This window comes from Corvus cornix, chromosome 4 (genome assembly GCF_000738735.6).
Source record: "Corvus cornix cornix isolate S_Up_H32 chromosome 4, ASM73873v5, whole genome shotgun sequence".
NCBI classification, from domain to species: domain Eukaryota; kingdom Metazoa; phylum Chordata; class Aves; order Passeriformes; family Corvidae; genus Corvus; species Corvus cornix.
In genome coordinates this window covers 28,488,533-28,516,388 of record NC_046334.1, presented here as the reverse complement: position 1 = coordinate 28,516,388, position 27,856 = coordinate 28,488,533, and the positions used below count along the sequence as shown (strand labels likewise).

At 37.3% G+C, this 27,856-nt stretch overlaps 2 long non-coding RNA genes across 5 annotated transcripts in view; one reads left to right on the top strand and one right to left on the bottom strand.

Moving 5' to 3' along the window:
* The window catches only part of LOC104697132, a 558,345-nt gene that overhangs the window by 219,766 nt on the left and 310,723 nt on the right, over positions 1–27,856 (top strand). For both annotated transcript variants that reach the window (XR_005601785.1, XR_005601786.1), the window contains exon 4: positions 25,541–25,638. This is a non-coding gene — a long non-coding RNA (uncharacterized LOC104697132). The remainder of the gene's footprint in view (positions 1–25,540; positions 25,639–27,856) is intronic.
* Positions 481–27,449, bottom strand: LOC120409920. 3 transcript variants are annotated; one of them, XR_005601788.1, is made up of 5 exons: positions 27,088–27,449; positions 8,494–8,536; positions 6,719–6,821; positions 4,805–4,948; positions 481–656 (listed from the first exon to the last, which is right to left on the bottom strand). It is a non-coding gene; the product is annotated as an uncharacterized LOC120409920 (long non-coding RNA). The 3 variants fall into 3 exon arrangements; XR_005601787.1 differs by having other exon boundaries at positions 4,805–4,944; XR_005601789.1 differs by having other exon boundaries at positions 4,805–4,944; positions 27,126–27,449.

Here is a 27,856-nt window from a genome sequence, read left to right as displayed (position 1 = left end):
GTAAAAGAGACAAAGCATTTACTCTCTAGTTTACACCATGATTTTATAGGGTTACTAATCATTAGAAAAGAAAAAACATAGCTATATAGTCTATGTAAGGATAAGGCTTGCAGATAAGGTTTTTCTCTTTGAAGTGGCACAATTTTCAGAAATCCATTATAAATGAACAAGACTAAATCAAAGCAAATTCACTTTGAATGCAGGAAAAGTAGTGTTAAAAAGGGGACATGCATGTATTAGTACAAACTGCAAGCAGAAAGTACTTGATGCTTCAGACTTCCCTGTTTATAGATATGGACGCGATGGTGACAGCTCAGATGACAATATGTGTAGTAACTCTCCATAAATATATAGACTCTTGAATGTCAGTGTTTACTGATTGGGAATAACACTGCTGAAAGAGGAAGAGAAGAAGGTGAAAGACAGGCCATTTCTTGAAAAACAGTACAGGAAATATTTGGTCTCAACAGATAATTTATTTGCATGGTCCAGTCCTTCTCATTGCTTCAGTACAAATGGAAAATAAGGTAAAGACAATTTTTTCTTCATATTCAATTTTAGTAATAAATGACATGCATTTATTCTGAGGTGATGTATTTGTGCAGATCTCCTTCAACATTGCTGGAAGACTGGAAGCAGCATTCCTTGATGCATGGCTAAGGTGAGGAAATAGTTAAAAAAGTAATTAATGAAATGCAAAAGCTAATAAGAGGAAAGTACCTTAATACACACTTGAGATAGAATCTTCTCTGTGAATAATTAAAATTATTTAAAGTTCATTTCTGGATTTTTAATAAAGTATGTCTCAATAAGACTTGTTCCTGGTTTTAAACCTTTCTAGACTTAACTCACTACCTTCTTTTTTGTAGTATTATTTTTTCTTAAAAGGGGGTTTAAGTAATGTTTATGTTTGTCTATGTTTAAAAAGAAAATTCTGCAAGAGGAATAAAATTCCTAAATTTTGTTCCTAACATAAAAATTATCCATTTAGAATATCACATGAAAGTGCTAAGTTATTTCTAATGCTACATTATATGCTATGGATTTGTGTTATATAACTATGGTGTTCTCCTGCATCCTAAACTCCCTGCCTTTAAAACAATGTTTCAGGGAAGTGTATGTCATTAACAAAAACTCTCAGACTTCTGTCAGAAAAGATTTTAGAGCAGGGATTTAAGTTTTCAAGCTTTAGAATATAAGTCAAACTTTAATTAAAGTAGGTGAGGAAGAAACTTGCCTGCTTGTTAGCTCATTACAAGGGTGGATAGCACAGTTTCCCCACACCTTTCAGCAAAGTCTTCTAGTGATTGATACTGAAGGGACCACTGGTCTCATGTAACGTAGCAATTTTTAAGTTGGAGAAAGAGGAGTGTAAGACAAATTCCCATAGTATAAAGGGCAATAAGAACTAAATGTAGAATTGCTAATGCAAATTCTGACTCTGAAAATATGAACATGGAAAAACTGGTTAATAAGGCAAAAGGTCTCTTCAGGATTGAAACTGGAGAGAAAGCAACATCTGGACATAGGTGGGGAGCGCAGTTTTCCTTAGTGGAAAAGATGAGTTAGGACGAAAATGAAATTATAGGACTTAGAGTTGAGGACTCTCGGCCCCTTCTGCATTTTACAAGTAGACTGGTAGACAGCTGACTGTCCAAGTCACAGAAATGTCACTGACATATAAGGAAAACGAACAATAAAAAGGAAAATAATAACACTAGTAAAAACCTTGAAAGTTTTTGAAAATTAAAAATCAGTGAAACAAAACCAGAAACGGAACCCCATTTACTGTGTTGAAAAAAAAAAGAGAAAATCCTGTGAAAGTATTTGTAGTGTCAAAGACCACAGTAAACTCTGTACCAGTATCTGTAACTTTGGGTTCTTTAAGTAGCTTGAAATTGCTTAATTATTAGGGATCATAGAAACTAATAGTAGTTAACACAAAGGAGATAATATAACTAGACCTATCAACGAAATAATTTAAACATCAAGTTGCAAATAGTTACAGAAGATAGAAGGTTTTTCTCTGAGGAAATTGAAGTAGCTGGTAAAAAGGTGACATTTATCACTTTTAAGCAGCTTCAGTGTTGAATGATGACCAAACTCTGTCAGTTTTTTTGAGTAGTGATGATCCCAGGAAGCTTAGGGAATAGGAAAAGAGTTTCTGATGAATCAGGCTGACTTTTGCTACAGGGTGAACAAATTGTTTCCCTGTTCAGCCTTTCTGAGGTCTGGAAGCCATACGTCAGTGGAAAAAGCCTTGGCTGATTTCTCTAATTTCCCAGGATTAGTGGGGTTTTATGCTAAAATTATGATCTTCTGTAACTTCCACTAGTGTACCAGAAAATGTAGTTCAAGAATAAAACAATTATTTTACTGACTTTAAATTTTATCTACTTACTTGCATGTTCAGCATGCATCAACCAGCTACATTAGTGTTTCAGAATTTTATGAAGTATTATAAAATAATACATAAAGAAATGTTAGAATATCTCTTGTTCTGAGACAGCATAGTAATTTACTGACCATGGACAATTAAGAAAGAAATAGGTACCTTAGGACAACCATGAAGCCAGTGCAGATTAGTCACAGCTAATCTATTCTTGTAACCCAATAGAGTTTTTCAGTTCCAGAGAAAGAGGAATTTTACTTGTGTTTAAGACCAGTTCAAAGCAAATTGAACATTCAGGGAATTGTCATTGAACATAATTCTAATTTCTTAACTTGCAAGAAATTGAAGTATTTTTAAACAAGAATTGTGGAAATGCATAAAATGTATTTATTTCTAGAAAATAGAACTGGTATTGTCAGTGTTTTCTAATATTTTGTTCTTCCATCTCACTAAGAAAAAATAAACTGGTTTTAGTGGTGTTTTGGAAGAGAATATGAGTGACTGTTTTGAATCACACGAGAAGTACATTTTGTCCAGTAGCCTGTTTCTGACAGTGGCCAGTAAGTTAGTACAAGAAAATGTCCAGAGAATATTTTCCATCTTCTAATGATCTCAGCTTTAGAGATTTCTTTTCATAGGCTTTACCATATTGTTGTATTTTAGTACCCTTGATAGTCCTCTGTTCATTAAATTTGCCCAGTTGCATTTTGATTTTATTTACACTTGTGGCATGATGCAGCAATGACTTAGGTTAAACTACTAATTTAATTACTAATTATTTGAAAAAAAAGAATTCCTGGTAAAGTGCTTATTTTAAATGGACTGCCTAATAACTTAATTTGATATTCCCTAGTTCTCGTGTTGTGAGACAGTGGAAATTTTTACTTTAGACCATAAAGTGGGAACAAATTCTCTTGCACCATGTTTTTACAGTGTTAAAGGGTCCCAAGTCATACTAACGTATCTGTCCAGAGAGTGCCATTTGTATCTCTGTTCATTCTTTGTCATCTTCAGTACACTTTGTATTTTTTGAAGTTTTGCTATATTTTTATGAACAGCATCCAGTCTTCAAGAAGTGGCTGCTACGCCAATGACTTATACTACCTTCTATTATTTACAGAAAAAATTTAAATATTTTATTTGTATTTCTTGCTTTTGCCACACATTGAGCTGGTGCTTACTGTCCACTATGTATCCACAGCAGCCTTCCTTAAATTTGACATTATTATCTATCGTGATATTATTTGATTGCCTTTCCTGTCTATATTTTACTTCATATTCATTGAAAGTAAATTTTTCTTTCCCAATTTTGTAATCATGAAATTTTTCTGCAAACAAATGATTCATTTTTGTGGTGTCAAAATTCTTTTTAAAAGTCATTTATGAGGCAGTTGAACTGCACAGAATCCTATGGAAGTCCACTGACAATTATCCTCCACCTTGAAATCTGGGGGTTTTTTTGTTTGTTTTCCTATTTCAATTTTTTTTTATCTTACATGGCCTTTTATCTTATTCTGCAAAAGATTACCTTAAAAACTACTGGCAAGGGCCCTTTTGTTTATTAAATTAATGTTTTTCCAGCCAATTTACCTGGCCCAGAGATCTGTTTCTACTTCTGCTCTAACTGAGCACAGACACATTTGATCAAAAGGGTGGACAACATGTATGCAGCTTTACTCTGCAGTCAGTACTTGTCTTGCTCGGATAAACTTTTGCTTCTGCCCAAGATCTTTGAGAAGAGAATTGTGGCCTCCAAGTTAGAGGATCAGACTTTACATTTGGTTTGAGTCGTGAGCAGCATGTCAGTTTGGTTGCCATTTTGTTTGGCTGCTGCTTCAGCAAGAATAGTAAAAGACATGGGAATTTGATTCCTCAAAATTGGAAACCCTTGTCTCAGTAAGGATGTTGAATAGCACTGAGTTCTTCTTGAAGCTCTCTATCATAAGTGTCTCCTTTACGTGCAATTCAATAGCCTATGTTAAGAAACTAAAAGTAGTATCAAATTATTTATTTAACTGTGTCCTTTGATTAGTGTTTCTCCACTCCTGCATTACTTGGAATCAGCCTTGCAAGATTGTTCAGTAAATTCTCATTACTGGGGTAGGTTTTTAGAACAGTGTGTCTACCAAAAGTCCATTAGGCTAGCATGGGGGTTTTTTTGTAAATATTGTAATATTTCCTGCATTGGCTTAATGAAATCTGAATATCCCTAGTTTAAACAAGAAGGGTAACAGCATGAACACCTACTAGGGCACACATATGTATATATTCTTAAAATGGAGTGTAAGTTTCTAAAAGTACTGTTACTTAAGATAAAACCTTTTCTGCTCTAAATGGCAAAATGATTGAAACTACATTTAATAGACACAAACATATATATACAATAGAAATTCCCTGAAAGGTAACACTAACCGTGTTCTGTGGTTTGTTCTGTTTCATAGTTCTGTATTGGTACTGATGAATTACAGCTTCTGCCTTCTTCACAGTCCCTTCACACAGAGAGTTTTGCTGTTAAGCACAAGATGACCATGAATGTTTGAGTCAAGCAGGATCTGTCTTGTTACAAACAAAAATGAAAGGAAATTATTTTGTAGAATTTGCAAGTATAAAACTGCTAAGTGAAAAAATGCTTCTTGTTCTAAAAGAAATTAATTCAGAGGCATTTTGTAGTGAAATCAATAGTCATGGCATTTGAAAAAAAGGATTTGTGTTCCCTTAATTTGTGTGGTTTTCCCTCAAATGGAAAACCTCCCATGTATGATGTGTTTGAAGGCTTTATCAGTGTTAGGGGGGTTTTTTGACTTCTCGATTCCATTATGGCTGCAGATTTGCAAGCCAAATGGGAGACTTACAGTCATTTTTATAATATGAAACTAATAATTTTATGTCCTATTGTATGTGAAATGTTTGAACTAAATGTTTGATGTTTGAACTAATATATCCTATGATCTCTGCAGTGACCCTGTCAGGTGATTAATGTACATTTCGGACTAGTGAAGTCAAATAAGAAATTTTCTTTGGTTGGGACACCTGTCCCAGAACATGCACCCTACAGCATAGTATTTCTGGAGCTCATCCTATTCATTGTCATGCCCATAAAGAAAGCTTTTTCCAAATTCCACAGGTCTCACGTATGGCAATAATAATCTAATATATAATGCAGAGAGAGAGAAGAAAGAAAATCTGTTTCTGTTTTTGCATGCTCTTCAAATGCAAGTCTTTCAAATACTGAAAGATACAGGGCCATGCTCATTTCGGTATTTCTCATGTGCCTGCTGCTGTCTGGGTGTTTGCGCCAATGAAGATGAAGTTCCTCTATTGAGAACAAGCTTTCTTGTAAGTTTTCTCAGGCTTTCTAGTTCTGATCAGAGGACTATTACTGCAAAATTGTTTATGCGTTCCTGATTCCCATCTGACTAAGAAAAAATAATGCCAAAAAAAAAGATTGTAAACAAAATTTATCTGCTTGTTTCAAATTAGAGCATTCCGGCTAGCTTTAGTTTGGAACTTCAAGTGCTATTTCAGGTAATTCTAGCAGTATCTGAAATAATTTACATATAATAAATTTGCTAGGAGTCTCATTTTCAGATAACCTCTTGGGTATGTTTTTCTTCCCCAGCTTAAAGATGAAAGGTTTTCAAATAGAGATTACTCTTGTTTGAAACAGCTCTGAGACATGGCACTGTACACACACTCTACTCTTTCCTTTTACAAATTTCCTCTTATTTCAATGATCTAAAATAGTAACAATACATTTCTATCTTTCTATGATTTTCTATTGCTCTTCTTTTCTTTTTTCTTTCCCTTCTTTTTCTTTTTTCTTTTTTTTTTTTCCCTTCCTATTTATTTCCTTTTTTTTTTTTTCTTAATTTACTCTGGACCTTGGTTTGTCACAGCTTACAGTATTGCATAGACCTCATAATCTGTAAATCCTTCTGGGCTCTTCTATTGTGCTCTACCTTTGCATGTGAGAGATCAGACTCAAAACAGTAGATGGTGGCCTGAAATCCTGTTCCTAGATCCCCGTGAAAAATAGTGTCAGTCCACAGAGCTGAAGTTTATATTATGAGTTAAGCTCCTCAAAGGTAGTAGTACATCCCTAATTTTCTGTTCTGGAAACCTGAGGGATTCACTGCATGTGAATATATAACGTGAAGATATATAAATCACAGCAGCACTAAGTGCTAGAAAGTAGTTATTGTTTCAGGTTCAAGGGCTCTAAAAAAGCTTGTCTTGTAGAAGTGAACTTCTGCAGTGCCAACTTCACTGGTAAAATAAAGCAGTGAAACATAACATAGGGAAGATTTTCTTTGTTAATCTACTCACAGGGGCCAAGCATAAACACTTCCTCTTCATCCGTGCCCTGTGCCTGGGCAAAAAGGCATTTCTGGTCCATGATTTGATACAGATTGAAACACACCTTGTGTGCCTGAAATAGAGTTGGTATTGCATCAATTAATGTCACTCATTCTGATATGGAAGTGCTCCCAAAGACAGGGAAACATTTATGTGAGAAAATCTAGGTAATTGAGTTCCAGTAGGCATGCAGTGAATATAATTTGATTTTGTGTTACTTAAATTTACATTCTGGACCTTTAGGGGTCCAGAACCAGAAAGATGAAGGATCATGACCATGTCTTATAGTGAGGATTCCTGTTTAACTGAGCATAGCAGAAGTGCAGAAGAATGTAGCAAAACCAAAGTACAGGTATATAATCATTTTCTTCCACAAAACTAGGCATTGTTTAAGTGTGAGTTTGTTAAAACAGAAATAAACAGAAATAAACCTAGATGTTTCCTTGTTTGCTTCTTTGAATGTTGATGCATCATTGTCTCATACAAGAAGCCATTGAGTCATCATCATGTGCAGTGACTATAATGCACTATGTACATAGATGTCTGCATCTGAACAATGAGCTTATGCTCTTCCAAAATCGATCAAAATCAAATTATGCTTTTAGGGTGCATTTCTTCTTTTAAGACTGATATATAAAATTTGTCAGATGAACTATCCTGGACATCTGCCTATTTCTTTAATTTGAATATAGAGAGATGACCAGCTACAATCTGAAGGTCTGTATTTTTAGCATCTAAGGTAGGGGCAATGGATCCTGCCCATTGTGACTGATAGGATAGTTCTTAGGAAGGTTCAGGGAGAAAAAACTACAGCTGCAGTGTCTCTTAACTACCTACTGTGTTTATCTTCCCACTCAGAAATTGCTCAGAAGGTAGGTGAAGTGTGATGTATTGTTAGTTTTTTCTGTTTTGTCTTTAGGGAAAAGAGAGCAGCTAGAGAAATAATGAAAAAGCTGTATTCGCAGAGTAGCCCACAGCTGTAAAATAAGGTATAGCTGTCTCTAGCTGGGGTAACTTTAGACTGTTGGGGTTTATTTTATCTTTAATTACTTTATTTTTAGGAGTACAATTTGCTAAGCAGAACCGGTATGAATATGCTGGTTTTGGCAAGCCCTTCTTCTTTTCATGTCACACTATCTTATCCTTTGCCTTTTTCTTACATCCCCCCATCTCTTGCTTTCTTTGCTAATGTATAAAACACCTGCACACCTCCTGACTAACTTTCTCTTAGAGGAGACTCCAGTGTTTGGTTAAGTCACGGGAGACATGGGGATTTGTGCAGTCCTCTCGCTTACGCGCTGCGGAAGTGATGACAGAATAGTCCCGACAGTCACTAGAGAAACTGACACATCACACCCAATTATGTGGCCTCCTCAGCCCCTCACGCCATTCTTCCCAGAAATATAAGCTTTCTGTCTCCCTTTTTTTTTTTTTTTTTTTTTTTTTTTAAGAAATCTGTTATGTAAAAGAAAAGGGAAAATGGTATGTGTGTGGGGGGAAGGAGTTAGTGTATCATTCTAAAGAAAACTATTATAGAGTAAGTCTTTAGGGACAGTCAATATATCAACTTAAACATAATTTAAACACTTGGAAATACTATTTTTAGAATTCACACAGGAAAAAATACCAAATTTAGTTGATGATAATAAAGGAGTCAAGCCTTGTCATTAACTGTGTCACTGCCCATCAACTGCTGTAAGCTAGTGGGAGTTATTTGTCAGTAACGATAAGGTACAAATACATACACAAATCTATATCTGCTGGGGATCCCCCACAGCGTTCAGCCAGCTGTAGAAAAAGAAGATTATTTTTCATGTTAGTACCACATATGGCATAAAATGCAGTCATGACTTTCTTTCCTCATCCCTAGAATGATCTATCCCTTCAAAGTGAGATTGCGTAAGTGTCACAGCTTCCTTCCTTCTCCTTGTACAACAGCAGCTGACACAACAGAAATACAAAACTGGCTTTCAGCCATTTGGTGGTATTTGTATGAAGAGGAATAATTAGAAATAAAAATACATATTGCAGTGATAATTAGGTGCGTTTAACCTAAAATTGGATTCCAGATTATATCCAAGGAGTAGTGATAACATTTTATAAATTGCCTAAGAAGAAGCTCTCTCCTCTGAACTTGCATGGAAAATTTTATATTACAAAATCTGCTGCAACTGGGGTTTTTTTCCAGTAGCTAGAACTTAAAGGGGACAAATGACTGTGGTTTGAGGGTTTTTTGTTCCTTGTTAACTTGTTTTCCCATCTTTAAGTTTTGACAGCTATCCTATGACAGCAGAAATACAACATTCATGTTGTGATTATTTGGCAATTGTAATACAAATTATACGCATATCTTTGCTGTGAATCTCATAATAAGAACTCCAAGACTTGTCAAGCAACAAAGACTTTTCTGCTGCTCCTTCCAGAGTGAGAAAAGAAACATTCAAAACATATGGGATCATGAAAGAGGAAAAAAGCTAAGAACAAGAATATGGAAAATGAGTGGTTAAAATCACCACATGAGAAAATAAATGAATTTGAAACGAGTACAAACTCTTCATAAGAAGAAAAGAATGTATTTCCCTGCCTTCTGAGCTACTGCTGTAGAATAGCTTCTAAAGGAGAGATTGGTACAAGAGTTAAACCATGTGCATGTTTTTTGACTTTCTGCTTTGCAGCTACCAAAATTGAAAAGGCTGGAACACTGGTGAACCAGCCTCCCAGGAGAGCTTGTGAGATGCCCCTCATCCCCTCTGCCTAGGCTTGACCAAGGTCTGGGGACAGTGTCCATCATCTCCTCCTGGCTCCTGCAGCACTACAAGGGAAGTTCATGCTGTCTCAGTATCCCTGTGGCCTGAGGAGCCAATAGGTAACCCCTAACTCCTCCTTTTTTTCCTTTTCGATTTTTGTAGATCTGAGACAGGGAGAAGCAGATTCATGCCACTTCAGTGAGCAATGTAAAATTAGGCAGAGCAGAGTACCAACTTTTTCTTGGCTTCAGCTCTTTGACGTTGCCATAAACCTTTGCATCCTACTCCAGCAACTGCCATGAGCATTTGTTACTCCTCTCTGCACCCTTGACTGTCCATCCGATATTTGAAACTTTGACATGTTAAGACACTTGACAAGAAGTTTTACAGTCCCCTTAGCACTCAGGCAGGAAAGGTGGCACTTTACAATACAAGAGGTGCTGTGTTTGTTGCTATCTGCTTGAGCAGGTGTCTTCATCTATCTGAAATACCAGGGGCAAAGTCAAGATATCTGCAGAGTCTGGAAGCTCTGCAGACACAGGCATTGCTAATACAGATGAATTCCAAGCTCCTGAACCGTGTTGGGCTTGGTATTGAACAGATTCATTGCACAGAAACAGCCAGCTCCTCCCTTCTTCCGAGATGACTGTCCAAGTGTGGGAGGTCATTCACATGTGAACAGAGAGGCTGCAAATTTAGTGTAGGTGCTGTAAATCTAACACATGTATCAGTCTTGACCAGCTGTCCTTTGGAACCCTTGTGACAGCACCTACGACAGATTCTCTTTTCCCTTCTCCCTGTAGCCCAGGTATCCTGATCTACCCAGTCAGTCTACCCAGACAAGTGCGGGTGATGGACAATGGAATGTTACCTTCTGCTGTAAGGAAAGTCACTGAAAACATTCCCCAGCCCACTGCATGCTCAAACTAAGGCTATAATAGATGAATCCAGTGAGACTTTATTTTCTGTATTTCTCTCTATAAAGGCAAATTTAAGGAAAAATAATGTTTAGTTATATATAGCAAGGAATATGTCAGTTTGCAAAAATTTAGTTACATTTTTATGGGTTTATTAGTAAAATTCTAACAGTGATGCACACTTGAAAGCTGAGTATTGGGGCACAATTTCATTCTTATTTATATCAGTTTGTCCACTGCTGTATGAATAATGAAATGGACTTAGTCACTCAATAGCACAGGACTATTTGTTGTATGCAAAGATCTTTGCTATTTAGTGTGGAGATCCAATAGATGCCATCCTATTTTTCAGTATTGAAAGTTGTTATCAACTGCTTTTTAACAGAAGTCTTTTTAAAACCCTTTACGCTCGGTTGTTTGCAGAGGCTAAGGAGGCACATTGGACTGTCTGGGATTTAAAGAAAGCCGGAAATACTGTCTGGACAGATTTTATTGTTTAGACAAGAACTGTGAAATACTCCCTCTTCAGTTTGCATTCACTGACCAAAATCATTTAGCCAGGCAAGGTGGCAAATTCTTGTCTGTGATATTGTCAGCCTTAGATTTGGTGATTCACTCACTGTGCATCCCAGTGGAGCCTCAGTGAAATGGGGTGTGATGATCAGTCCCCATAATACATCCGTTTTGTTATGGGTAGCCTGATGGCTAAGAGTTAACCATCGGCAAAATTATCAGGGTCTTGAAGAGGGGATCCACCACATGAGAATCCAACGAGATCTGAAGATTCAAAGTGACATCTCAGAAGTAGATGGAAAAAAAAGGACAATTTTATTTTTGAGTCAGTTTTTGTGGTACAGTGGAGTCAAACTGGGAGTGGGTGACTTCACCAAGGAGTCAGAGTATTGCAAACACAGTTTTATTTACTTTGCTAAAGGAATGATGAGGCAATGGTTATGTTCAATTGAATAGCCTGTGTCCAAAGTGCATTGGTAGGGAGCAATGAGGTTTACACATGTGCCTATGTGAAGGCTGGCATTAGAATATGATGTTTAGACATTCAGTGGGATATGTGCATTGAGCATGCAGAAGGTTATCTAAAGATTTGGGCTGAAGCATGGTTTGAGGGATTATCCATTCAAAAGCTAATATGTTGTCACCTGTTTCCTCTGTATGGGAATGGGTTACCTTTTCTGTGTGAAACCACACATTACAAATGTACTACATATTCTGCTGAAATGCAGTCTTAAGTTTGTGTTCTTTTCAGAAACCTCTTGACTTTAAAACTGGTTGCTTGAAGTCTCCATGGAAGGAGGGAAAAACACAGAATATATTTAGAAATACTTAAATATAACCTGAAATAGTTTTCCCATTCATTAAAAGTTTGCTTGACCCAAAATGTCAGGAGCCACCAGTGTGAAAGGCAAGAGATGAATATCTCTTGTATCACCTTTCCACTTGTATAAGCCCCAACTTCAAGTCTGCTAGAACAGGAGGTGTCTGGAGTTAATCCTGTAACTACAACTGCTTCTTGCAACTCAGCCTCAGTGTATTTTGAGATTTAAGTCCACAATTGAGGAGGAAGAAGGAAACATTCATGATGATTTTTTTCCATAGCAGCTGTTTGAAACTGTTAACATGCTTGTACCTTTAAAAGTAGATCCCAGGGGAAAGAGACTGAGAGGCAGATTGCAGTTAAAGGGCTAAGAAGCACACAGTAAATGTAGGTAAATTCAGAGTTTTCTCAGATAAATATGTTATTGATCATTGAGAGAAGAGGTGAAATTGTGTAAAGAGATTTACACACACACTTTTGGTTCTCCTGGGGATACATGGCGCACCTGCTGAACACATTAAAAAAATCCTTGTGCACAAAAGATTGCTACCAAACCACTAAAAAAAAGTAAAGTTGTATCTGCACACAGTCTTACAAAAAAAGATCATTTTTTTTCCCATTGGAGAACACACCTTTGATTAATCAAACATATTTAGCAATCATAATTTAGAAAACTATCTGAAAATATAGACCTGGGCTTGAATGCAAGTTTAAAATAATAGTTTTAAAATCACATTGTAGATATATTAGGAAGGCTGCAGATAACTTTTGCATTTTTGAAGTTAGCTAGGATTGGTGAGATATATCTGGGATACACTGTATGTTATCTAGACTGTTGCTGGGAAAAGACTTTTCCTTTCTTAATCTTGAGTGTCATGAAGAGTAACTTTTGAAAGATGTGCCCAAAAATCTGAAGGGAAGACATACAGGCAGATTGCACACTATTTTTTTACTGATTGCTGTTGTTTCTATCGGAAGTTTTTATACATAAGGTTCTTATTGTCCTTGTAGAAAAAGGGAGGTAGAATCAATTTCCTCTTTAACATATTGATAAACAACTCCAGATATAGTGGTAGGGGGAGGAGGAAACTACATTTACCTTTGCGTGACCTATATAGGAATGCTGGAAAAATTAATTCCAGAATATTATGGCTACATTCCTTTAAGCTGTGGATATGATTTACATAGTAGGTCTTCTTGAGCCGTCCGGCTTCTTTCATCTTTATACTGTAAATTGCTTTCATCCCCCACCCTTCCCCCCCACCAATCTGTATGCTTGAGGTATTGTTGTGATAAATTATGGAGGTACAGAACTGAAAATGGTGTGTAGATTGTCTAAGAAATTGAGTGCAGTCAGCCTTCAAAGTGGTGGATGATGTGCTAAAGCAGCTACCTTACCCTGGTCAGGTCGCACATGTCGTCAACAAGCAGCTGCTTTTAACTTTGCCTTTTGCCCAGAGCACTGAAAGCAGCTGGATTTATTGAATTAATAACTGCTCCATTTGGGGTGTTTTGTTTTCCCATGACCGTGAAATCTGGCTATAATGTTAGCAAAGTGTAAGACATGTCTCCTTCACCAAACTAGGTGGTGTCTTTTTTTGTTCTTATATGGTACTTAATCTGTAAGGCAGAAAATAATGGGAAAACTGTACCTGTGGGGGAATAAAATGATGAAACATCTCTTGGTAAACAGAGTTAAGAAAAAGGGAGAAGCACATAAAAATGAGGCAGCCGATACACACATGCTGAGTGTGATTTTGAGGACACTTGTACCAGTGCTCAAATTCATCTCGTTGGTTGCAATGCTTAATAGAAGTCTTATTAGATCACCTGATGTATGGGACTCCTAGTGGTAGTGGTCGGCTAAATAGTTCCTGTGCTTTGGACCAATTTTTCCTTCTGAAGGCCCTGAATTTCGTGAGACTGGTTGAGGAATGGTGGCAGTGTGTGATGCAGATGGAGGTGGGCGAACCTGTGGCCTCTGGTTCCCCTGACCACAAAGGCATAAGGAATGTCCTACTACAGAGCTTTGGGCCAATCCCTCTTAATAGGCTTTAGTGTGGAGCTATTGCAGGTAGGGGTCACTCATTCTCTAGAGACAATTCATGAAGTAACACCTTCAGGTTTTATAAGTCATGGCACATTTAGAATAATTCTCACGTTATGGCTAGTCTACTTTGCTGAAAGTGCTGGAGTTATCGTCTTATAAATAAATTTTTAAATATTAATAAAATATGGCAGGAATTGTTTAGCTGCATTCTTGGGATAGAAAAAGGAAAGAGAAAGGAGGAGTTGTTGAGAACATGGATCTGAGTGTAAAATGCATTGCATGCTCTGGTTGTTGCAAGTGGCACCTATTATCAAATCCTGATCTTGTATCTTTCTCAGCACACGAAAGGGGAATTCCTGAAGTACTTCAGGCCATGTTAACTTGGCTTCCTGCAAAAGGATGGCATGAGCTTGGGAGAAATGGGATTGAACATCAAGCTGCCATTTCTAACCACAGCTGTACCTGTTAGCTAAGCATAGACTGTGTCCAACAAGGATGTTTGTTGCTTCTGTATTACTGGCAGAGGTTATTTACACATATTTTCAGCTTCCTAAAGACTCTTTGGGAAAGGTAGAGGAGATGTGACCTGCTAGAGCCAAAGAGCTGCATTAAACTTTCAAAAGCTCTCTATTCCTCATCAGACCTTTCTTCCCAAGTCAGGCACTGGCATCTGCCAGCCTATTGCTGCATCTTCTGATTCTGAAGACTCTCCCTTGATGAAATCTAATTTTTTACCAAAACTCTGCAATCTCCTTTATAGAGCATGGTGAAATTATCTGTGCTTTTGTTCTTTACTCACATTGCATATTTATGTTATAAATCTCTGGAGCTTCAGAGTTCTGCAAATAGATATAAAATATATATAGAGAGAGAGAGTATAGATAGATTTATGTCTTTATTGTAGAAATTACTGCCCTGGTAACTTAAAAATGTGCAACTCTTAGGAGTAGAAATGGCCATTTTACCCAACCAATTTTAAAATTGCTGCAGAGGTATTAAAAAAAATTATGATGTGCCAAGTATTTCCTTCATTTGCTTTTAAATTGTCACAGAATATCAGAATGATTCAGTACATTCCCCCCAGAAAGTTGGAGAGATCAAATTCCAAATGGGAAGAAAGGCAATTTGTTCATAAAGCAGCCGTCCAGTTTGCAAAACAATTTCCAAGACTCTTGAGAGGGGTTAAGATAACAAAACACAATAACTAGTATACTTGTTTTGTGCGTACTTCTTTGTAAACAAACAGTTCCATCATCAGCTCTTCCTCCTATGAAAACAACTTTTTATTTAGGTTAAATAAGTCTTGTGCACCCTCATCCAGAACTTGTTTTACTTTTTTCCTTTCCAGAACATATGGTAGGTACTTAAAATGCATAAAATATCCCAGGAGTGGGGTATTCTGCAGATCAGCCCCTTCAGCTCATGTTCAGGTGCCTACATAGTAATGCCTAGCTCCTGTCCGCCTGTGAAAGGGTTTTTTTAGAGAAGGATAATTCTGAAGAAACTAATTCACAAGTGTGATCTGTTCTGACAATTAGATGAGATCACTTCTTGTCATATTCTGTGGTGGTCACCTTCCTTTATTGCAGATTTGGTAACTTTTGTAATGGATGAAGCAAGTCCAGCTGTTGCTTTCAAAGTTTGTATACATCTCCAGAGCAGATTGATCCTGTGCACTGAGTGAGAAGAGAGAGATTTGGGAAAACAAGGCATGTTTGTGTTATTAAAAGCTGAATTGATATTCTTAAAAAGTGTAAGATATGGGGATGGAGGAGTGGAGAACTGGAGTAAGGAAGGGTTACAGTTAGAGTTTTCTGAATGAAACTGTAATTTCTGCATGAAAGTTACAAGCTTGGTAAACTAGTGTTTTCTAAGGAAAAACATTTAGCTCCAAATTTCACGTTAGATCTCATCTATTCTGTCCCTATCCCTTTTTCTATAAAGTGCTTATCACATTTTTTTCCCCTCTTTTCTCTGCTTAAATACCCACCAGGCTTGTTTTTGTAAATTATGCATCTCCCTCCTTTCAGTTTTCCATCATGTTGGCATCCAGGTCTAGCAGTTTCTCCCCACTTGCATAAGGAGCATTAATAAGGAGTATGAGAAATGCTGGTAATGCCTTGCTCCTAGCTACAGCACCTGACAGCAATCCTGAAAAGGAGCAGCCCTTTGAGAGAAAATTTTAGAAATGCTTCCAGGTCACTCTTGCCCTAAGTTTGTGCCCATCCTGTCTTTTGTGGAGGTCAGAGTGCAATTAATAAGGTAAAATCTTCAGAGTGTTCACTCTGAAAAGGAACTCTTAAAAGTGGAAGCTATTTCTACTGTCCTTCAAAAACAAGAGGCAAGATGTAAAGATATTTTCCAGAGTAACTATGTCAGTGTGGAAAATGTTATCCTTGGGAGTAAATTTTGCAAAATTATAAGTAGCATGTAAAGAAGGTTTTGTAACAAGAAGGATGAGGCAGTTTTGGGAACAGGCTGAACTGCTTGCCCTCCCTGTAAGAGTTTTTGACATTTATCGTAAGTCTGTTGAGCAAAATCTTCACAGTGGAAGTCCCACAAAAAGAGGTGTGATATATATATATATATATATATATATATATATATATATATTTTTTTTTTTTTTTTTTTTTTTTTCCCAACTAGAAAAAACCGTGTATCTGTATGCTAGGTCAAAATTGGTGGTAATAATAATAACCAGCAATAAATACACCACAACAAATGCAGACATTTATTATGTTAAATGGTAAGAACTTTGAAAATGCAGTCATAAGTTTCCTCTGCTTTACCTACATAAACAACCTGCACTGAAGAACAGGTTTTAAATTGTCTCTTGCTCTAAATTCCTAGTAATTTCTAGTACCAGACTGCTCATCTAGTTTTATTATCCTCTTTGGTCTTGGTCAAGATAGGTAATCCAGTAACATGTATTCATTAATATAACTAAAAATGAGCAAAATTACCCTAAGGATTGACATTCTAAGGGGATCCATATTGCTTTTAATTTTATGTGATCAATTTGCTCTTCTCTGCCAGACTGTGAATCCCAATTTAATTGTGGAGAATGGGATATGGCAAAAATATTTGCCATTTCCCTGCTGGAGTCAAGCTGGCACATGGAGATTACTGAAATCCTGCAAAGATTCTGCACCTTCTTTGCTCCCGTTCTTCTGGACTGGGAGGAAACAGAAATCTCACAAGAAAAACCTTATCTCTGGACTTACTGAGACAGCACACAAAAGAAAAAGCAGCATGAGACTGAGTCAAATCCATACTGGCTGGTCCTGCCTTGATTAACAGACATCACAAAAGTCCTGGTCATTTGGGCCTGAAGCAAATTGTTTGCCTCTTAAATGCAATGTGACTTGAATCTGAACTTAAACTACAGCTGAGCCCTAAAATTGCTTAGACTTTTAAACTCTGATAGCATTGATGGAGTAGGAAGGAGCTCAGCTCCTTCATTGGTGGTGTTCTGTGTCTTGCCAATATAACCTGTAGTTGAATGAATTGTTAACCAGAGCAGAAGCCAAGAAAGTGATTTAAGCCGAAATTGCTGACCCTGTCTCTTCTGTAGATTTACCTTCAAATACATCCATAGTATTTTTTCTAATTTTTTTTCCGCAATTTTAGCATAATATTTGGACTTGGTCTTGGTAGAATGCTTTGCATGGTAATTAACAGCTGATTTTCATGGCACCAAGTAGATTATTTTTAACTACACTATTTTCACTAGGATAAATTAAAACAGTAGCAGTCAATAGCTGCTTTCTGCAAGGGAATGTGCATTCACCTTGTCTGCTTGTGTTCTCTCTAGGCTGATGCTTTGTAGGAAAAAAAAAGGCACCTAAAATTGTTTTAATCCTTTACAGTTACATTAAAATGATGTGGCTGTCCAGGTGATAAAGTGATTCCATCGTATCTGTTCTGAATTTATATAGATAGCAAAGTTCTGCATGGTCATAAATGATTTATCTTTTACATTTGAAGGAGAGTCATAATCATTCACTCTTTTTCAAGTCTAGTTTGGCAACTTTATCTCACTAGCAGTTTGCATTTCTGAAAGTGGAAATATATTCTGCAGCTTTTGATGTGTTGATTGGTAAGAAGGTAAAGACAGCTGCACACAGGTCTCCAGAGACTCAGCTCAATGGCTAAATGAAGACCTCTAGTGCTTTCTTGTTAGCCAAGATAGATCTACATCCAGATGAACCACAATTAGTCAATAGTGAAGGCTATAGGTTCATGTGATCAGAAGCCACAAATCAGTTTTCCCTAGGACTTAGTTATTGGCAGATAGTGCCTTAGGCTATGCCTTGCTGCTGCTTGCCTGACTGTAATTTTTCCCCTAGTGAAGTTTTTAAAGTCACATACTGAGGCAGGAGCTGTGATCTCCTGACAACATGGCTGTCACAGGCCTGTCAAATATCAATTGCTTATCAAACAAATTGTCTGCCACTTTAATGTACCTGGCTCCTTGCTATTAACAAAGCTTAAAGCGCTGCTGGTTTCTGAGCTGCTATTTACTCTGTTGGTGCCTATCTCCTTACCCACATAAACCCTTATTTTTATGTGCCATGGGCCAAATCCTTCCTTCCTGCGACATTGATGGCAGCACACCTGAATGATTTATAGCCAAGGTGGCTGTGTATCATTGTGAACCTGTGAAACTGTATCAGTTAACCAGAAAGGAGCCCTAATTCCTGCTGGAATCTAAACCCTGGGCCAAAATGTTTCTGTTTCAGAATGTTTGGTTAATGCATTTATTTGCCTGGCTTGCCTCGTGCTGTAGGCTACTTTGCATTTGGTTTTGGCTAAAATTAGAAACAAAAATATATTGTGAGGAAATTCCATTTCAGGCTTTCCAAGTACTTGAGGGTTGGTGGGGTAGAAAACTACACAATGCTCACAAGTGACAGATAAATATTATTTCCTAATTTCACGGGTAACTAAAATAAGTCTCAGAGAAGCTGCATTACTTCCTCACCCGGTGAAAGAGTTGCAGATGGAGACCATAGGTCTTATCATCTGCCCCTATTTGTAGTTACCAGCCAGTCTGTCTCCTGTGCAGATGATTTACATGCCAAAATGGCTTCTAGGCAGCACACTAGTTGAATCAAATCACACCTTTCTCATTGCTGCTCTGCAAATAAAGGAAAAATTAAGGCCAGTAGAACTAAAAGTAATTCTTCAATGAACTGAGCATATAAAACGTGCTTTAAAATTTCCAGCACCCTGCAGTGATGGAGATTAGTTAAAGAAACACCACAGCCTTGTTACTGTCACATCTTTCAAAACCTTTTTACATTACACAAAGGTGGTCTAAGAAATTAATTAAAATGTTGGACAATAACATAATCAGGGATATCTATATTTGCAGTCTTTTCTCTGTGCTTGCATACATCTTTTATCTGTCAAGTACAGCAAATAGCTAATTAGCCCCCTTTTAAGTGCTTTACTGCTTATATTGGAGCTATAGTCATGCCCTAGTGGGATGGTTTCCAGGAAACCTGATATATATTCTCAGCTGAAAGAGCATAAGCTTATTTGTAGGCTACTAAGAAATTGATAGAGATTAAAAAATGCTCATTTAAAAAATACAGTTTTTTGTGTTTCTCAAAGCGTGTCTGATCTGTTGGCATTTTAAAAACAGAGTCTTTACATGGCTTCTACACAGCAAAATTTTTGCCAATGTCCATCAGAGGGTTGCTAAATATGAGCTCCTGAATATCACCTAATGTGTTCCCTAAAAGGTAGGGTTTCAATATGACTGGTGTGACTCATCATGTTAAAATCTTGCTCTTTGCTCATTTTCTCCTTGGGCAAAAGTCCAGCATGGCTGGAACGGAACTAATATGCACTTATTTTGACAAGCTGCCTTAAAAGTATTAGGTAGATAATGTGTTACACGACCATGTATTAGCATTGAAGTAATGAACTTGACAAATAAACAAATCACCTTAATTTTACATGATAATCAAGAACATTACAGCTCAAAGAGATGTTGGGAGATTCCACTCCCTCCTCTTTCTGCATTAATCTTTATGATAGAAAGGCCTCTTTGAGGGTTACTATAACATAAAATGTCACGTGCCATCTCATGCTGACCGCAAAAATAACTCAAGGCGCCACTCTGCTGCAATTAGCAGCTGTAAGATTATGATGTTTTGACACAGGTGAGGCAAAGACTTCTAGGCACAAATAGAGTGAAAGTATGAGTTACACAATTATTTCCTCACAGAAATACCACGTATTATTTATACACCAAAAATGTAATAAGGAAAGACTTTTATTCAGACACCTGAAGCTAAGTTTGGCCACCAATTAATTTGTAATGTGACAGCAGAATTTGACCCCAGTTATTTAAAAATTTCTGCTAGTTTATTTGCCTTATGAGTAAATTTGCTTGTGTCTGCTGCTCTCTCTCATTGAAAAGCATAAATTATGGTAGAAGATGATTGAATACCAACATTTGCTTATATCCCACCGTCTTTTATAATTGTGAGATAGACTCTATCCCCCTTTATTCACCAAGCAGTATTTTACTAGAAGCGGTGTGGCTAAAGATATGCTGGGCTACTTATGAAGTGGAATATTGTATATTTGAAAATAATAATCACATAGCTCTTTTGGTCTGGTGAAAGGGCATCTCACAGATGCCAAGCAAGTATTTTCTATGATAGCTGTTTGAGATGTATATAGACTACACAGATTTTAAATGCAACTTGGGAGCAGATCATTGTGTTAAAAAAATGTATAAAAAGGCATTAGATAGTCACCTCATTCTTCCTTTCTGTGCAAGTTTCTTTTACAGGATTTGGCATTTCCCTGGTATGAACCCCTATAATACCTCTTCTCTAACAGTTAATTAATTTATTTGCTGGTTTTAAAACAGCTGGAATTTGCAGCTGCAGTAAAAAAACCATAAGACTAATATACCAGTTACTTCTATAGTAAAAAGTAAAAGCCCTCACACATGTCTAGGAGCAGTTCCACAGTGAATAAGAATACATTTCCTATCAGCCCATCCTGCTCCACAGATTTCCACAGGTTGTTTGCCAATGCTGATTTCTGCAAAAGAAAAACATCCCTGTTGGAGACGTGTTCCCCTTGGAGGGGAGTCCCTGGCCATGGGTCTCTGTCATTCATATGCTAATCTTGAGGCTCAGGAGGCTGGTCCTGGTCCGAACCTTCCATGTGCAGCTTTTTTGGGAAAAAGAGAGGGATAGATCACAGTCCTGCAGCCTTGGTATTAAAGCAGATTTGTAGGAAGGAAGGCTTCCACATTGCACTCCTCAACATAAAGTAACTGAAGCACTCATTGGGTTGGCACTGGGGCATGAAAACCTCTCCTCACCACTGCTACCAGTGAACTGAGTTGCCCCAACCCTAGTGCTTAGTTCAAAAGTTTTGATAAATGTTCCTGTACAGCAGGAGAAGCTGCAAAAATGAAACCTGCCCAGGATTCTGCTGCTGGGCAACAAAGTGGGAGATGCTGAACAGACCGGATGGCTCCAGGCTGAATTTTTGGTTTCTAGAAAAGGTATAATAACAGTTATTTGCCCTGCTGAAGCATCATGAGTTTACATATCCTAACACCTTAGAGGTGCTTCGTTCTGTGGTGAGGAGGAGAAAGGGGAGATGGCAGAAAGGGTAAGTACCACACACCCATCAAACACTGTAATGTGCTCTCCATCCTGCCTCTGTGCTCACCCTTGTCTACATAACCATATAGAATCATTTAGGTTGGAAAAGGCCTTTAAGGTTGCTGAGTCCAGCCATTAGCCCAACACTGCCAAATCCACCACTGAACCATGTCCCCAAATGCTGCATTTGCACATCTTCTGAATACCTCTGGGGATGGTGACTCCACCACTTCCCTGGGCAGCCTGTGCCAAGAGTGACAAAAGGACATGAGGACAAACATAACCATATAAATATACCTATTCAGATAAGAGTCTGGATCAGTTTTGGTCCTATTCCAGTCTCTGGGAAGGTTTTTTTGAGCTTGATGGGATTTAGCATTTAAGTGAATGAATGAAACTCTATACTTCAGCAGCATCAGCAGGAGGGAAGAGAGAGAGAAGGGTGTTAGAGAAAGGTAAAGTGCACATAAAACTGGATAATGTCACCTGCTGCTCCCCATCATGCAACTTAAGAAATGCACAGGAATTTACAATGTACAAATGTTCTGCTTTGTAACTACTGAATTTCATGGTTGAGTATTTGCCACTTGTGAATTTGTAACTGGATATTAGCAATTCCAAATGACTGGGATGTTTCTGCACACGTAGCACTTGAAAAAGTAGAGTAAAAATAAGAGAGAACCTGAGTATTCACTGTAGAGGGCACAAAAGGAAGCAGAAATGCTAAGAACTGTTGTGCAGTTAGCTATTAAACTGCAACAACCACGTTAAATATGCAAGCATGAGTTGATATGATCCACAAAGCATTTCCATATGGATATAATAGAAACAGTTATATTGTCCAAGTAAGAGGCTAAAGCCAAAGGGTTGTGGGCAAAGTGGTTAAAATGTAATGAAGTCATTAGAAACTATTGCTAGGGCAAAACCCAACTATTATTTGATCCCCTTATGTTACTTTCTACAGAATGGGATTAGATCCAACCTGCCATTGGTACTGGGTTTATAGATCAATATGTGAGAGGTAAAATTTGCAGAACTAAAATAATCCCTGCTTTCATTCACATCTTCCAAAATATTGCAAGTGTTACTGTTACGGGAAATACTTTCTTTCAAAAATATAAAAAATTATGCTGACACTAAGCATTAGATAACCAGAATGTCACATACCACAGCTACCATGTAATATAGTGACATGCAGTGGTTTTATCACTCTAGTTTGGTTTTTTTTTGTTGTTACTGTTATTGTCATTATTACTACTGTTATTATTATTATTATTATCTATTATAATTTTGCTCTAATTATGGAAGTGTTAGAAATTGCCTTTTTATTTTGTGTTTTCTCAACACATATTACATCAAGGTTCCTGCATCTATCTGCCTGGGCACCCTTAATCCTTGATTATCCTATCTTAATTTTTCCATTTTAATATTATTAGGTCATATCTTATTATCAAACCTTTGATCATATCATATAAATGTGTGGATTTAAAAAAGGAAAAGTTGAAAAGATTGCAAAATTTTAAACATTAGATGCCAACTATTAAAATTTCCAAAATTAATGCTATTCTAAAACATAGTTTTCTAAAACAAATATAAATTTTTTGCTTATAATTATGATCCGATTTTTTTAGAATCATCCTGATTCAGAAGTTAAACTAATTTCCATGTTGAATGAAAAACCCAATTAGTAATCAACATTAAAAATATACATACTGTATGATGCATTCATGCCATATGGCAAAAAGCTTAAAGTACCTCCTTCCGGTGATGTTTGTGAATAATAATCAAACCAATGGTTAGCGGAGTGAGGAGTTCATTTCCCCTCTCCTTTATTATTTTCAGCCTTATCCCCTCCATACTTTTGGATTAGGAAGTTTTTCCCTTTTCTTTCAGGCCCTTTGTTTGTGATCTGCTGGCCAAATTCATCTGTATACACCATTTTCAGTAATACTGGGAGTTGTACCTTCCACGAGTCTTTGGCACTGCATGATGAAGCGCTCTATTTATATTAAAATGAAGAAGTTCCTAAGGGAGACATAGAACAGAATGAAACAACAAACAGAGCTTTAGAGAGTGGATATGCGAAGTGACAGTGACAGCAAAATGGTAGCTCTCATTACAGAGTGGCCCAAAGGGCTGCAGGAAGACTTATAGCATGAGCCACACTGGCTTGAACTTGGCAGCTCTTAGAGGCTTAAGTACTTGCCACAAGAAGATGTTTTACAAGGCGGAAGTTAATCAAACAATTTCTCAAGATTGCACATCTTGATTCGGGCTGTCATTGACAAAATACTTTGTGCAAGGCTTTGCTATATATAAATTAGAGGAATTATTTCAACATCAAGCCATATTTCTTCATTTAAATCAGCGCACAACTATATTGCAGTTGTTATGATTTACTTAGTCCAGATAATAGGAGAAACAAGACATGGACGTCACATTATACAGCAACTAATGTCCTGTTTTCAGCTCGAGGGAAGGGAGAAAGTGAATTAAGCTGCTACTGAAATGTGCCCTGCAGGTCAACTTGGCTCGGATAAGAGCACTATAAAGTGGTTTATTGTGGCGGGGTGGGGGGGGAAGACGTTGTTAAATTGCCTGGAGGACTCTCTCAAACCACTCATGGTGAGGAAAGCAGTGAGGTTGCTGTGCCCTCTCTTCTGATGCACAAGCAATCTACGTGGCCATCCAGAGGTACAGGAAGAGCAAAAGGATGGGAATTGTTAAAGGTGAATTTCAAAGAAAAATAATATTTTGCAAAGTGGGAAAGAATATCAGATATTATTTTTTTGAAGAAAAAAAAGAGAGATGGAGGAGGCAGGAGAGGGCATTGCAAACTGTAGTTTTCTTTGTATATGGAGGCCCTGTCTGGGCCAGCAGGTGGGAGGATATGGTGCTGCCAGGAGGGGAGAGTTAAGGCTGAGCATCTGCAAAGGGAATGCTCTTTCATCTCTTTCTGTTTTCATCATGTGATATTTGACTTTGGGGTCTATATAAAGGAAATATTTCGGAAGATTCAGCCTGTCCCTTCTCAGGTTGTCAGTTAGCTAGTCACAACTTCCCACGGAGCCCGTGCTTCATTTCAGCACAAATGGGAGGCAGTCTACACTTGATATTCCCCAACTCTAGTAGCATATGTGTAAGGAACTTATTTTCGGTTTCAATATCTTCTATTGAAAATGAAGTTATAGTCAGAAACTTTAATGAGCAAACTTGCTTGGGAAAAATTAATTGTTCCCTGTGGATAAAGACTTGCAGATGCTTATAGCACTGGTAGAGAGGAAAGATCACCTTTTACAATGCGAAGACATAACTTATCCTATTCTCACTCACAGGAAGTTAGGCCCAGGGCATATTCTTCACGGACTCTCTTTTAAGACCATTTATATGAAAAACGAAACAAAAGTTTGAAACATCTAAAACCACTTTCTATCTTCTAAAATTACCTTCCCCTTGTTTGAGAATGTCTTTTTTTAAACAATTATCACTGTGGAACTCCCTTGGCATCCCATATACTTGCCATTGCCCTGAGATTAGCAGGGCCCTCTGGAGCTGTTTTTCACTACTAGTGCTAATACCCTCAGAATAGTGGAAAGGGAGAAAAAAAGGAGATTGAAGGTAAAGATTTGGATATTAATTTCCAAATAATAGAGTATGGGCTTTTATTGTTTTCCTTGCCATCAAGAATACGAGAGTTATAAAGAGATTCAGGCCTGTGTAAACTCTGCCCAGGGACAGCTGTGCAAATTGTCCATAAAGGGCAAAGTTTGAAGGGAATCTCCTTCTCCAAAAGGGCTTCTTTCCTTACAGATTTTGAATTCTAGCCATGGAATATGTGCACAGTTTTTAAAAAGTGCTTTATTTCATCAGAACTTATAAGCCTTTTTACCAAACCAATTGTCCATTCTGTCTTGATCCCACTCCTCATTCAAGATTTGATCAGGTTAATGTTAAAATGACACCATTTGTAAAGAGACTGTATGTGAGAGAGACTTGGGGTATTTTCATGCATCAGCCAGTCCAGAGTGTGTATTTGTCTCTGCTCTTGGAGATGGCTGCCAAATGATCTGATCTGCATTTTTCATGTTAAACTGTCTTTCAGGCATCTACCTTCAAAATACCTGGAGAGAGTGCAGATAATCAATTGGAGAATGGCAGAGATGTGGGACTTCCTCCCGCTGACAAAGCACTGCAGAAGAGGTACTCCTTTTATTTCCACATATTTGCATTTGTTTCTCTACATAAGCCAATTTTTCTGAGCTACTTTGGATGTCTTGGAAAATGTTCCTTTGTACTTAATATATTTTGGCTGCAGTACAGGTTTAATTTCTCTGGCATACATTTCTGCATTTTCTTGATAGAAATAACACCTTTGTCAATGAAACAGAGAAATCTGTAAAATTTGGTGATTGACCAAGCATAAAACAGGCATTCCAGAAGAGGTTAGGGAAGGTAATGAATCAATGAGACTACTGCTTATTTAGAGTCAGACACAGGAAGAAACCAAGGAATGATTTTTTTTTTAATGTTTTTCACTCAAGGATTATTACAGAGCCTTAAACATACATTTTTAAAAAGCAGAATATCATGCCATCTTAGGTTAATTCTTCAGGCTTCATGGTGTGGCTAATCCAGAAAATAGGGAAAATACTGTGGGATGTTCCCCTTGTGACCTCTAAAGGTGAGCTGGACCCCAGAACTTGGCACCAGACTCCCATCACTTCAGAATATCCATACTGAGAAATAAAACCCTCCTTCTTTAAAAATGCAGCTAAATTGTCCTGCTGATCATCAGGCCAAGTATATGGTTTAATCAAGAAATCTGTAAAAATCAGCTGAAAACCATGTATACTTCTTCATGATTAAAATGCTTGAGACAATAACAGTAAGTGACACTATGTAACAGCAATTACACATTATTGCTTAGATCTCCTGCTAATGTAATTTCAAATAACTATGTTTGAGGCCATGTTTCACTAAGTCACTCTGTAAAGATTTCAAGTAAGAGAGATCAATTTTAATTAAGCACATGTTTTAGAGATCATATAAAAGTGGAAAGAAAAAATACTTTTCTTTTACTAGAGAGTTATTGAATATATTGTAGAAGATTAATGTTCTGAATTCATTAATTAGTCTTTTTTTCTGATGTTAAAGAATTTGGAATTGAAAAAGATCAGGAAAAAGCTAATTGTTGTCTGTGAAAAATTATCAGAGTAAAAAAAATAGAATATATATATTAAATTCAGATACAGAAAAAAAGCTACATACTGTTCCAGCAAGTGTCTTTATGTGAAATAATTTGCTGTCTAAACTTTCTAATATAAAATAGTTTAACTAAACTATACTTTGAGTTGACAGCAAAATATTCAGATGGCAAAACAATACTTTCTTTTAGAATGACTCAGCAGTTCAGTGTAACTCTGAGTTTGATTGTGTATAATTTTCTATCTGCTATAGTCATTCCTTCAAACAAATCAATTCTTCTTTTCCTGGCTATAGAATATGGCTACAAAAAAATGACTGAGAAGAAAAAAATGGTATTTCCAATGTGTAAAAGCACATTTTCAAAGAAAGAAAAAAACAAAACCCCAACAGGACCCATGAACTGGCCGCTGACAGCATACGGAGAGCAGCAGATTGAGCACCTACCTCTTTCTTACAGCCCCTGTGCTTGATTGCTTCATTACCTGTCTGCCACTGGCAATGGAGCATCCCAGGTTTCTTGCTCTGTGGATTTACTAACGACAAGGTATTTCAATGGGCTTGCAATGGCTTGTAAGTGGATCAGGTGGAGCAAGTCTTCCAGCATGTGAACACCAGCAGCAAAGCCTGCCCTGGCCTTGTCTTCCCTTCTCACCTGAGGTGTCTCAGGCCAGCCTACCAAAAGTACCCTGCAAAGCTCAGCTCTTGCCTTTGCTTTCTGGATCCCATTTGTGACCATAGGTCTTTGTGGGTGATAGTTAAAGTGTAGTGCAGGGTCCTTACTTATGGAAGGAGAACCCTTCACCCGTTGTTTCTGCATTGTTACGAAATTTGGAATTAGTGAATATCAAGAGAAAGGCAACTTTTAATATAAGGAAGTTGTAATAATGAAAAAAACCCTCAGTGGTATGCAAGGTTAATGCACTTCCTCCAGAAAGAAGTGAAAGAGCAATTTAGGTGCACTTTGGTTCATCAGGTTTTAGTTGCTGCTGTAATCATTTGACATTATATATGTGACCACCCTGAACAGCCTGGTCACTAAGGGTCACTGGGTTAAAGCAATTTTTTCTATCATGTTTTGAGGAAGCTGTGTTTATTTTATTGTTCATAGTTACACTCCTGTTGCTATATTTTGGCTTAAAATTTATCATATCTTTTCTCAGATGATTAAAAGCAGAGATACTGTATGCAATGACTGGCCAAATTTGCCTCTTCA